The 12992-nt window shown below is 42.1% G+C and overlaps 1 protein-coding gene across 28 annotated transcripts in view; it reads right to left on the bottom strand.

The window, feature by feature from the left end:
• The window catches only part of PCDH15 (protocadherin related 15), a 535558-nt gene that overhangs the window by 374466 nt on the left and 148100 nt on the right, over positions 1–12992 (bottom strand). Inside the window, exon 1 of one of the 28 annotated variants that reach the window (XM_083844293.1) lies at positions 6169–10757. The exons of the other annotated variants lie outside the window; for them this stretch is intronic. The gene's annotated coding sequence lies outside the window, so the exon portion shown is untranslated. Of the gene's footprint in view, positions 1–6168; positions 10758–12992 lie in introns of those variants that run through there. 28 annotated transcript variants of the gene reach the window in all.

Below are 12992 nucleotides of genomic sequence, written 5' to 3'. Positions count from 1 at the left end.
TGCTGAATTTGGCCTGGATTTCAGGAAATCTTAACAATGGGGAAACATAGGGGGCTAATTCCAAGGAGCAATGAAGAAAATGTTTTTCTGCCTCCTGTGTTTCAGCAGAGAAACCGACAAGCTTTTCTTTCCATAAAAACTGAACATTCAGGAAGAGAACCTGATGATACATCGCCATCCCTGCTTAAGCACTGGGGAAAAGGCACGTTACAGCCATTATGTGAACTGGGGAGGCAGCTGCAGGTCACAACCAAAACTAGTCTCTTACCTTCCACTTCTGTGACCACGCTGTGCCTTGGGACCGGGGGGGGGGGGGCGATATGATTTCCATGAGTTGTTTGCTCTCAGCTGAACGTTCACAGTTTAATTATATCAACTGTACAGTCTTTACCACTATACTGATGTATCACACCATAAGCAGGGAAAAAAAGGACTGTAACAAATATTGAAGATCTCTACCTAGCTACTGGAAAAAGCACCTGCATTTTTGGCTTGTGGTAGCTTTTCTGCGATCATATGTGTGACCTTACCTCAAGTCAAGAGTCAGTTATTACTTCTGTGTCTGCTCCCTGACCCATCTCCGCTCAAACACCAGCTCATTTCTCCTGCCTGCACCCCTTCACCACTCCCATTAACTCACCTTCCTAACCCCCTCCCTGAAAAGTCAGTCTTGATTTACTCCGATCTTCAAGTAGCACTGACAGAACCCTGGCTTACAGAGATGGGACAAAACACTCTTATTTTCCCTACCCACTAAGGAAAGTCATTAATAGCAATGAAAATGCAGAGGGAAGGGGAAAAAAAATAGAAGTGTCTTGGTCTAATAGTTTCAAACGGGTGTTTAGTTAAAATTTCAGTATCAGGCTTGCACATTCAATACAGGAATGTAGAGACAGAAAAAGGGATTTTTGTAGAAAGGAACAAGATCTGTAAGTCACCTTGTAACAGGGAAAGACCGTCAGGATGTTTGTTATTCAGTAAATACCAACACCAACTCAGCAGAGGAGCAGCCACAGCGCCCATGTTCCTCAATAAGAGCAGGGAGGGCCCCCTGGACACTCAGCTTACAGGAAGCGTGTGGTCAGGGCTGCGCGCAAATCCATCGAGACTGGCTGTCATAGAATAAAACCTTAAGAGAAGATGGGCAGAACGCAGAAAAAGAAGAAATGCAATGTCAGGTCTGTGCATGGTCTGCAAAAGCAGCTCCTGGTTATACCTTATACATATGCCAGCCTGAAGGCAGGCAATTAGTAAACACCTTTACAACCACTCTGAAGCTGCATCACCACCATTATTCTTCTCTGGGACTGACTTTAAAAGAAAAAATAATAACAACAACACTTGCCCTTAAGAAGCAGTACACAAAACCAAAGCAGCCAGCCTCTTTTACCTTCAGAACTAAGTTGCTTTAACAAAAGACTATGAATACAAAAGCCATGCCAAAGGTCAGATGAGAGAGTAATGGTCTCAGGAGGCAAAGAAGTGTATTTACATACACTGGTGGTGAAAAAAGGTACTTCTAAAATCAACATTTAGCAAAGCTGAACAAGTGCATTTCATAAAGCGAGTCTAAAATTCTGCTGCATGAACTTATGGCACAAAATGGAAATGGCCAGAGCTGATGAAATATCATAGCATAAATGAAATTGTTTTCTAACAGAACAGTTAGCAACTGGGAATATTTCCTGCCTTTGTATACCAATTATTGCTCAATTACTGTCAGGCCACCACACTTCCCAAAGTAGCACCAGAAGGTCATTTATAACACTGGTAAATGAAACGTCTGCTACGTCAGTAAGCAGCAGCATAGCTGTTTGTTAGAACCAGGCCTTTAATTCAATAGATAACAACCAGGAAAACAATGTGATTGATATCGTTAGTTACTAAATTAATCATCTGGCATAATCGAATAATATTTAATAACAAAGATGATTTCATTCTTATGGATGAGCAAAGCACTGGAAGAAAGATTCTTCTCCTTGATTACAGCTCTGGAAGAGCACTGCATTACTGCATTAGTAGCTGCTTCATTAATTACCTATTTGCTGCTGGCCAGATCAACAGCCAGCTGAGAGGGACAGGCATCTGCTCACTTTGAAAGCGCAGGCATCCCAAGTATTTTTGGGAAACCATTTAACTGCCATCACACGCAAACACCCATGCAGAAGAAACAGAATCAGTGTTTCCACAATCCAGTGGTTTCCAATGGCTTGGATCCCCCTTCCTGACAGCCTGAAGTCTGCATAAATCAGGGTTCCTAAAAATTTGTTTCACCATAATTCTGCAACGTGAAAGTAATTCATCCCCTAGGGACAGGAAAAGATAACAGAACTTAAGAATTCTAGCACTTCTGTGAGCAAACTCGAAACCAGTATTTGCACAACTTAAGAAGCTTATTGAATTGATCCTCAAATGCTTTTCAGAACTAACCTCCTCCAGTTCTGGTACTCTTCCACCTCAAAGTAGGACACTTCCATTTCCTAACAGAAAACTAAAATTTGCTGAAAGATAGAGCAGAAATCAAGAAAAACTCCTTCCATTTCTACTCAGAGAGCAAGGCATCTGCAGATAAGCCCCAGGCTTCAAGGACAGTTTAACATTTGAGGAAAAATATCTTGCATTTTGTTCCTCAGAGGATTTTAAGCACACAGGATGTATCTGGAGAACAGCCTGGCACCATTATATTGTAAGGAGGAAGAAAAGCATGATGTGAGAGAAAAACTTTAGTAAAGAAATAAATTATCTTAAAATTAGGGATTCTGAAATGAGTCAAAAGGGGCAGCTTCCTCTCTGTATGGACCGAACCACTGCAAACTGGCCCCATGATCCATAAAGCCCAGCCTTGTCAGAGCAACCTGACATGAAACACTTGATCTGCTAGTGTTTTACCCCAAGCTTTTACTAAGATAGAATAAGGCCCAAAGTAAGTAATAATAATACACAAGTCTGCAGCTGTCAGCAGAACACATTCAGTGTACTTCTGGCCACCTGTGCACTACTTTTTGCACATGTACAACTCCCCATGAAAACACGTGTTGTCAGCACGTGCCGCAGAACCTGTCAATGTGCGTTTTCAAGTCCTCCCAGCATCTACAAAAATGCTTAGGCAGTAAGGCAGACAACCAAGTATGACAGCAATTTGGGAACTCTGGTTCTCAAAGACCAAGAACAAGCATTTCCAAGGCAGTTTTCCCCATATAATTCTATTGCTTTAGTCAGAGTTCCTTCAAGTTCTTCATACGAGATGCTTCATTCTTACTCAAGAAGATTTTAAAATAACTCTCATGCTAGTGAGAAACAGAGGCTATTTATCTTAACCTGTATTTCTTGTAATTCTAATCGACCAGTACCTAAACTTCACTATTTAATTCTCATTGTTCATGTACAACTGTGTTCAGCTGAAAGAGCTTAAGCTTGGCAATTTCAGCTGATCATACAGGAAGGCAATGAAGTATCAAAAGTAGAAGGTGTTATAGGCAATTTACCTTTTAATTAATCTAAACTGGGAACTAAAATTATGATATGCAATTTAATTTTATGTTTTAATCACTCCCAATACGGCATTTTAACCTCCACAAGCACTCACGTTTGGAGGGGTGCAATGCAGGGCTCATCTAAGCTCTCCACATCACTTTAAAAGAGTTCCCAGATTTTAATTAACCCAAGAGCAACAGGGTTGTTCAAACTGATCTCTGCACTAACGAGAATTGAGTCAAGATCCCTAATTTTTGCCTCAACGCTGAAAAAAAAAAAAGGTCACATGAGAACGCTAGAAACGGAAAGACTGCCATAGGTGGCACTTTTCCAAGCTAAGAGGAAGAGGGGAAAAAGAGCTGAAACCTGCTTGGAAATCTGTTTTCAGTGGGAAGGTTTATGTCAGATGTTCCTCCTGGGGAGCAATCTGTGGTGAGCTATTCTGCCATAGGTCAGTGTGCAATCTAAACAGGAAAAATGGCTGAAAACATACGAATAGACATAAAGGGCACAAATAGCCAGACTAGGGAAGTTTAATACCCTGGCCTTGCTATTGGGCAACCAATTCATTACCTGCAAGTAACACGTGAGACACCTGCCGCCGATATTTTAACTCCTCACATCTGCTCAGGTTTGGTGATGGAACATTAACACAACGGGAGTGAGAAGACAAGTTAATGGAGAAGACATTGGACAAGTCTTTTCTGAGAATTGTTGGAAAACCAGAAGCTGACTTGCTTGCATCCCCACTCACCCACAAGAACCCACCTCCTCCATGCCACAGGTGGTCTTTTGTCTCTCATTTTAGCACATACATACATATGCTGAGAATTTTGCTTTGTGGGATCAAGTACACATCTCCATCCCAGGAGGAATTTTAGATATAGAGAAAAAAAATAACCTTCCACATAGTTTTATCCACAGTTACAAGACTATATACCAGAACAAACAAAAAATTAAAGCTGGAACATTTGGAATACTGTATGCATCCAATATGCATCGTGTTTTTCATTGAGATGAATACCAGCAAAGAAAAAACTCTGAGGTTTGTGATCAATATGCTTAAAAAGGTTTTAGTTCAGAGTCAATTTGCGTAGGTTCACAGCTGATGTACACCAAGCAACACAAACAGAGTCTGCAACACATTACAGCCCCAAAACATGCCGAAGCTCCTCTCCCTGAAACAAGTCAAGATAAATTCAGATGAGAATGTTTGTTAATAACCAGCTTCCAGGGGAACAGACACACCCACAGCATCTTTCCAGTTAGCAAATCCAGAAGCAAACAGCCCATCCACACACACTGTAATACAAAGCATGTGTCAACTAGGTGCTGCCTTCAGGCTTTTGACAGGATGCCAAAGTGGTCCTTGGTAGCAGACACTTTGGGACCACAGTAAATAAAACTGTCAGAACAAGAAAAATGAATAGTATGAGTGTGAAAAAAAATTAATTGAACTTGATCTGTACATCAATTTAGCCTCTGGGGCAAACTAAAATTACTTGGCTCTTAAGTACCCTAGAAACAGCCAAATCACTGTCCAGTGTGATTCATGTTCCAGGCTGAATCATCTGAACCAATTAAGAAAATTTAACTCGCTTTGTTCTAAAGAACAACCACTCTGGTCCATTTGATACAGTGATGTTGCTTTGAATCTCTGTGGATGCAATGCATGAGGACAAGAGAAACGTTTAGGCAGACTGCTCAACAACTTTGTGGCTCTTTGTTCATGTTGTGAGCAACACAGAGATAAAGGATGTGACCTTGCCCTGATACCCCATGCAGCTAAAACACTGCAAACCTGCAACTGCAGAATCGCTCCGTTCAACAAAGCAGAAACAAAGCAGAATTTTACTGATTCTGCAATCTATTTACGAGGGGAAGAAACCCACCAGCAGCAATAAACATCTCAGAGTACTGAGCTACTACTCAATCTGATTTGGAAACACTTTTTTCTACAGTTTGAAATGGCTAGGAATGTAAAAGGTGACTTTCAGGCTCAAGCAGTAACACGAGAACTACCATTCAGGCACTCCCTAAGCAGTGTGTACAGCTGGCAAGTCAAGACTGCTTAATTTCTTACTTGCAAACCTATCTCAGAGGTAAATAGACACTCAATACAGAACTGAGAGGAGAAAATGTGAAACTAATATCCCTCTTCTGCATTCACAATTGTTTCCCACTAAATATTTACAAATAATTTATCCAAATCAGTCATAAGCAGTAATGCCACCTTGCCTTACTCAGCAGTGATTGATCACAGCACATTAACAGCCAGTAGTTAATGACTGATCTTGCCCTTACACAAGTATTACTTTCAATCCAGTCTTTCTCAAGATCAGGTTCCTGTCACCTTCCCCATGCAAAGGTTCTTCCCTAACCAAAGTCAATGCTCCACCTTTCTAACCATATGAAATTTTGCCAGTTTTGATCCTCCTTCCCTATTTATCTACCCCCCACCAGTAACTGCAGAACCAAACAGTGAAACACAATCTGTGATGGAGTGAACTTCACTTGTCTTCCTATCTAGCTCACAGATAGCACATTAAACAAAATTCAGAGTTTAAAAAAAATAAAATAAAAAAACAGTTGTTCACCCCACAAGTCAGGAACTCAACGTTACTTCGGTAACTAACCAATATAGTCTTACAGGACAGGCACAAACACGTTTATAAAATTTTAACCAGGGACCACCTCGGAGAGATGCAGAGACTGGACGTATGGATTTCCTTGGCGCAGCTATTGAGTATCACGTTGGGCAGCGCAGGAGATCCATTAACGAACACCACGAGAAAGAGTCAAATTATAAAAAGGTTTCACTGATCAAGCAGGTAGTGAAAAGGTGGCAGGCTCTCCTCTCAGTGAGGTACAAGAGTGTGTGGAGGAACCACCTTTAAATGATTCTTCAACCAGCTGAATCCCAAGAAGCAACAGCTGGGTCCAATTCCATGGCACAGGTTGCTCTGACATCTTCCCAAGGAGCAATCTACTGGCCAAAGGCCAGAAAGCTATCTAAAATAACATCACTCACCCAAAAATTATTCATAAAACTGCTTCTAACCGACCCCTCTGAATTCTGGTCATGAACTCATTCCAAGAGTAGTGGAAAAGCCATCGGTTCAGGTGCACCTCTAGCCAGCCTCTAAGATAAAGCAATAGAAATGACAACTGCCACATTTGGAGACGATAATCCGTGAAAGCTAGATCTTTGCACATTTTTATTGCTCTTTTCAGAAGTTGATGATTCAGAAAGAACTGGCAGGAAAGAGTGGATACTCAGCAAATGTGGCTTTGCTTATTTTCATCACCAAGATTAGTGGTAATCATATCTGTAATAGTGCCCTTCCCAGCAGCAGATCGCATTGCTCCTTCCTGGCTATGCTCTGTAACGTTCAGTACGCACACACCCATCCTGTGCTGACAAAACCTGCAGAAAAGGGCTTCATGAGACAGCCACATCCATCCGCTTCCATCGTGATTCTGGTGGTACTCCATGCACGAGGGAGAACGGCCAAGGAAAGCTCAAAGATGAAGCATAAGCAACAGAGAATAATCGAGATGCTTCATGTGAGATACTGTTTGCCCTCTGTGCTCTCAGGGAACTGCCCGCTGCCTGCCAGCAGCAGTGACCTTAGGGACACAACCTTTATCCAGTCTCGTACAGGTCTGGGCACGGCGATCTACCTGGCCTTCACACTTGATTCCTGTAGCAAACCGCAGCTGTGAATTGCAATGAAAACCATGAAGCCCAGCAAGCCCCAGGTGAGTTTCTAACCAACACTGGTTCTGAAAAGCATGTCACTCAGCTGCTCGGTGCAGGACAACTGCCTAATTCCATGCTCATGTAACAACTGTCACAGCCTTCAGCCACCAGAACAGGTGGCACACAGCCTCTCCCGCAGACCTCCAACCACCAGAAAACAGCACTAGAAGTGCTGAAATGAAGAGACTGTGCCCGTTAGTGGCTGCATTTGGCTGTCATGGAAGGTTTCGTGAGGGACATTGCTTTGGTGGAGAGAAAGAATTTAAGACTTAAAGCCATCAAGAGAAGACTGCAGGTCTCCTCCTCATCCTCCACCAGAAGAACTAACATGCACCAGCTAAAAACCTTTCCTTACACAGAACTGCCACGGGGCCAAACAAGCCCTGTGCTCTCCCCTGCCCTGAATGCTTACTCTGTACGTCCTGCTGCGATTCAGAGATGTGCAGGGCTGAATACTGGCCGTGGGACATACGACAGGCCGAAGTCTTCTCTTTCGGTTTGTTGGCGTTGTAAAGAGAGGCTGCTACTGCAACGTCTTACGTTCACTGGTAACCTCCTGAGTACTACGGAAGTTCCCGTTAAAATTCCCTGTTTTGTAACTTATGTTTTACCTGCAGATGCCAAAGTGAGAGACAACTCCTGTGGCGTTGCATTAGGATATTAACACAGAAAGGCTGGGATTGCTTTGGGCTTTCCACCACCTTTCAGAAGTCCTGCAACTACACTGTGTAAACTTCCCAAGGCAAACAACATTCCACACCGCTTTCTCCTGCAAGCTTTCAAGTTGTGACCCACGTATACCAAAGCAATCTGAATCTTTTATTAAGGAGTCTGATGAATATTTCTCTTAATTAAGCCAACATGTAAGAGGAAATAACTACTTGTAGCTAATGACTATATCACTTTAAATAGATACTTGCAGTAACATATTTCGATAGTATGACAAACGGCCTCTAGGAATTCAGTCAAATTTCTTCAAGTTAATATCCCTTCTGAGAAGTTATGAAACAAATACTAAGCTGATGTTAGCAAGCTATTCTTTTTTATTCTTAAACATATTTGCAACAATTTAAGAAAGTGCTTAACTAAATCATCATTTGTAAGTTAAGGCACTGCTTGGGACATGTATTTTCATCCAAACTGTATGTTATTTTACCATTTAAAGCAGGGCAGTGGGACTGGCGTGCCATTAAACGCTACCACGTCAGCTCCCGTGTCCCTCGCGCCCAGGCACGCCAACACGAGCAGCTTTGTGGTGAGCTCCCCGAGCCCACCACCACTGCCCTGGGCCCACGCCCCCAGCTCACACATTTTAACAGCGCCCAGGGCATTTCACTCCCAACACACGCAAGGCAGACAATTTAATTTAACTAAGCAGTGCCCACAGCAAGTCCAAGAGGCTGTGGCTTAAGCGTGAGATCGATGTTTTAGAAGACTTCCAGTTATGAGTAAAGTTCCAGGGAACCCAGGAAATTTATTACATCCCTTGCTAATTTATTTCAATGGTTAATTACCTTCAGTAAAATATTTACAGCTTGTTTACAATGTGAACTTTAATAATTTTGACTTCCAGTCATGATATTTTGTTACACATTAGACTGCAATAATAAAGGCCCTCCAGCAATGAAAACTGTTGCCACATAAAAAAATAACTTTTTTTTTTTTAGGAGAACTGCCTTGATTATGAGTCTTGGCCTCAGAAGGGAACTTTACGCAGTCTGGGAAGCACGTCTGCATTTCTTAGCTTGGAATTCTGGTTCATGTTCAGCAGTACAAGCTGGCTCCCCCCACAAACACCACGTCTCCACAGACGGGGACAACATCATGGTAAGAATGCAGCCTGGCCCAAAACCAACTCACAAGGCAATGGGCACAGGGCACTTGGATGCACGGTGGCTGAGCTGATTCCTACCTAGGGCAGCAAGGAGGGACAGTATCACAGTATACTTCACCTGAAAACATTAAAAACCTTGAAATAGTTCAGACACTGCCACGAGCGTTGCTTGAAACCAGGCCTGAGCAGATCTTTTACAGGCAATCAGCCATTATAACCACATGCTTCGCAGTCCCAGAAACAAAAGCTAGGTTCCCTGTGACTTCCATTAGAGGTTACCAAAAGCTAGGTTCCCTGTGACTTCCATTAGAGGTTACCAAGTGAGACTACAACAGCCAGGAGAATTCAGCTCTTCAGTAATTACAGCTCAGGAGGTAACAGAAACAATATGGCTAAGGTTAATATGGAAGAGAGGGGAGGAGCAGAAAAACAAACTCTACTTTTCAGCAATATCTTCCTTACTAATAGGAATTAAAAATACATTCCAGGCTCTGTTGCAAATTAATACAGGGACCCATGATGAAGCCACAATGAAGATGTTACTATCTCCTAAGGCATCACAGCTACCCATCTTTAGATCATCAGAATGAACTATTAGCTCATTTGTTTCCCTCCAGTGCTTTGCAGGAACATGAGATTTTTGCCCATTAGGAAATGGAGAACTTATTTATGTTGCAAGAAACTAAAGGAAACCGGAGCAGAGCACAGTGTACAGACCAAGAGACACACACAGGTTACTCCTCCTTCATTTGGGGGGCAGCAGGAACAGGACTGAAATTGCATCCAGACACCTCTACCCTGCCTCAGAAGAGCCACCAGGGTGCAGCAGAAGATGGAGCTTGCCAGCGCAGGGCATGCAATGACCACTGCAGGAAGGCAGGAGTGGCAGGGAAACACAACACACAAAAAACACTTGGATGCAGAGAAAGAGAAAAGATGGGAGGAAAAGGAACTGCCCCAGCCTCTCAGCAGCTCCAATGCACTGTTGAAGACACCTGTTTTTTTTTACGCTCTGTATTAAACCTAATACACTGTTAATGTGTATTTAGTAATTATTGACATGAGTATACATCGGGCTACAGGTATAGATATATCATTAAACATTTGTGTCCAGAAGTATTTTCACTGAAACAGGCTCAGTCTGTTATTATACAAAAGTTATAGGTGCCTCCCGGTATGATCCAGTTTGGCCCAAGTATACACAGAATAACAAAATGCGTATAAAGAAGCTCTCAAGATAAGGAAAGCATCATGTGTGTTTTAGTTCTGGATCTCAAGGCACAATACTTAAGAAAAATACCAGGAACACTCAACTCGCAGTCATATTCAGTATAAATTCAAAAGTTGAATGTTAAAATACGCTTTGATACTTAGTTGATAGCCTGTATTTGAAGAGCTCTTTAACTAAATAATTATAGCTCTGGAACATTCTTCTTTAGGTCAGATGAGTTTCCCCATCTGCAAAAAGAAGGGCTTCAAAAGCTTGAGTTCCTCCTCACTTTATCTGCAAGTATCACTGCATTCAGTACATCACATTAACTGAAACAAAACAGCTGATGTTTTGGGTCATCTAATTAAATGTAAAGTACACACTTGTATCTCCTTCACAGACTCGCAACAAGCCAAGAACAGAGATACAACAGAGGAACCAGTTCCTACCCTTCTCCACATGCAGCAGGCCATTTCATACACAAACTACTGACCTCCTGGAAGAGACATGCTTTTGACAAACAGAAAAAGACAATTATTGCTCTCTCCAACTACCCCAAGGAGGATGCAGCGGGGTGGGGTTCGGCCTCTTCTCCCAAGCAACAAGCGATAGGACAAGAGTCAAATTGTGCCAGGGGAGGTTTAGGTTGCATATAAGGAAAAGTTTTGTCACTGAAAGGGTTGTGAGGTGTTGGAACAGGCTGCCCAGGGAAGTGGTTGAGTCACCGTCCCTGGAGGTCTTAGGAAACATGTAGATGTGGTGCTTAGGGACATGGTTTGGTGGTGCTAGGCTAACGGTTGGACCTGATGACCATAGTGGCCTTTTTCAAGCTAAATGATTCTATGAAATCAGGTGTGCTCAAAAAATACAGTTGGTCCTCGTCACAAAGATGTAACATGGTAAGTGAACATGGATTCACCTGAGGTTAATGCACGTCCTTCTGCAGTGCTGGACAGCTACTCCTCCAAGGGAAGCTGTGTTGCTAAAAATCAGCCCCATGCATTTTCTTCCTCTGCTCCTTTTTTACTCTTCTCAAAAATCACCTTACTGGGGAAGTTCAGAAGAACCAGAAGCCTTAAAGCAAGACAGTCATATGCCTTTTAGGTCAGGGAATAAAGATCCCTGTCACCCAGGACAGAATCAAGATGAGAGCTGTGCGATACCTTCAGCCCAAGATCTGAACCAGGAAGCGCACAGGGCTGCGAGCTCACAGAAGCACAAGAACCTCGCTAAGAGGCAGAGCGACAAATTCATACTTTGGCAGATTCTCTTCAGAAGGAAATTAGGATTAGAATTCTAGCAGAGATGGAAGTCAAGGAAAATAAGACATTTATGGTAAAATTAAAATAGCTAGGAAAAAAAATACTCTAAGAAAAAAGCAGCTGGCTATAACAGGAAAAAAGCTTTGCAACTGGATGGCGCATTCACGCCAAGATGGAAAATTCATACTGCTGTACTAAAAACACCAACAGTTAATGCTGTAGAAGCATAGCAAAAAATCCTGAAAAACAGCCAAATAAATCCATGATGGGGAGAAAACATTATGCTCATTTGTACAGGTAGAGGAAATAACCATTTAAAACAATTCCAAAATACTACAGATTTAGGAAATAGCGATCTGTACCTTCCATAACCCCACTTAAATGTCCCTACCCATGTAACCTACTTAAAACCAGGTAAGTGTAGATGCTACTTTTAAGGAGCATTATACTTTCCGTCGTACTAACAAGGTGGCACTTTAAATAGTGCTGTTAAAAATGTGACAAATACAATTTAAATTGTATTTTAAAAAAATGCAACTTGAGAAAAAGTGTTGGCTTAGTTCTGCCTTTCCTAGAGCCATACTTTATTTACACAGGAAAAAAAAAATGCAAACAACAAATCCTAGCTGTACAGTTAACAGCATGCCTATTATTACTTTGGCATAGTTACATCATATTTAAGTTAGCAGATCCAATTAGGTCTGCGCGACATAAAATCGAAGACAACTACCATATGGGTATTTCCTTTTTATAATGTGTTGTTCTCAGTAAAACAAAATAAACCCAACCCACTAATTAAAGTAAAAGGCCATTTAAAGATTTTTAAGGCCAATCATGTTATTTCTCAAAGAAACAAACTAGTATCCTGTGAGAATGCTGGGGGGGAAGGGTGAACACAATGTGTGCACCCAGTCCACGCACTCCTAATTTTCACATTTTGTTTACAGGCTCATGAAAGTCCCAGTTAATCTCATCAGAAAACAGTCTTTCAATGCGCGTTTTCTATCATAAATCTAAAGCAGGCACATTTGACATTACATTTCCAAATCAATGGGAATTATTTGGTGAGGAAAACAGAGAAATCTTAAATTGCAGAGATACCCATGAGAGCAGCAAGGATAACAAGGAAAGCAAAATGCATAAAACCACTTGTCTGATGCGTTAGTGACCGACAATGTGCTGCTGCAGATGTAGTGGCACTGAAGCAGAAGGCTCAGGAACTGCTGGCTTGAATATGCCCGTATGGGCCACAGTCCCAGCTCTTAAGGATGGGTACAACTCACCCAACTAAGACTCAAATCCCTGGAGTAAAGCATGTCACAGCACATACGATGCAAGCAGACATCTGCAACTTCTTGTGATCAGAAGCACCATGGAAACAGCCAGCATCTCATGCTTTCCTGCTCCAATTTTTTAGCAGCTTCCCCAAAACTATGCTGGATGCACACA

This window comes from Anser anser (genome assembly GCF_964211835.1).
Source record: "Anser anser genome assembly, chromosome: 7".
NCBI classification, from domain to species: domain Eukaryota; kingdom Metazoa; phylum Chordata; class Aves; order Anseriformes; family Anatidae; genus Anser; species Anser anser.
Note: the sequence above shows the minus strand (reverse complement) of the source record. Positions and strands in the feature narration are given on the sequence as shown.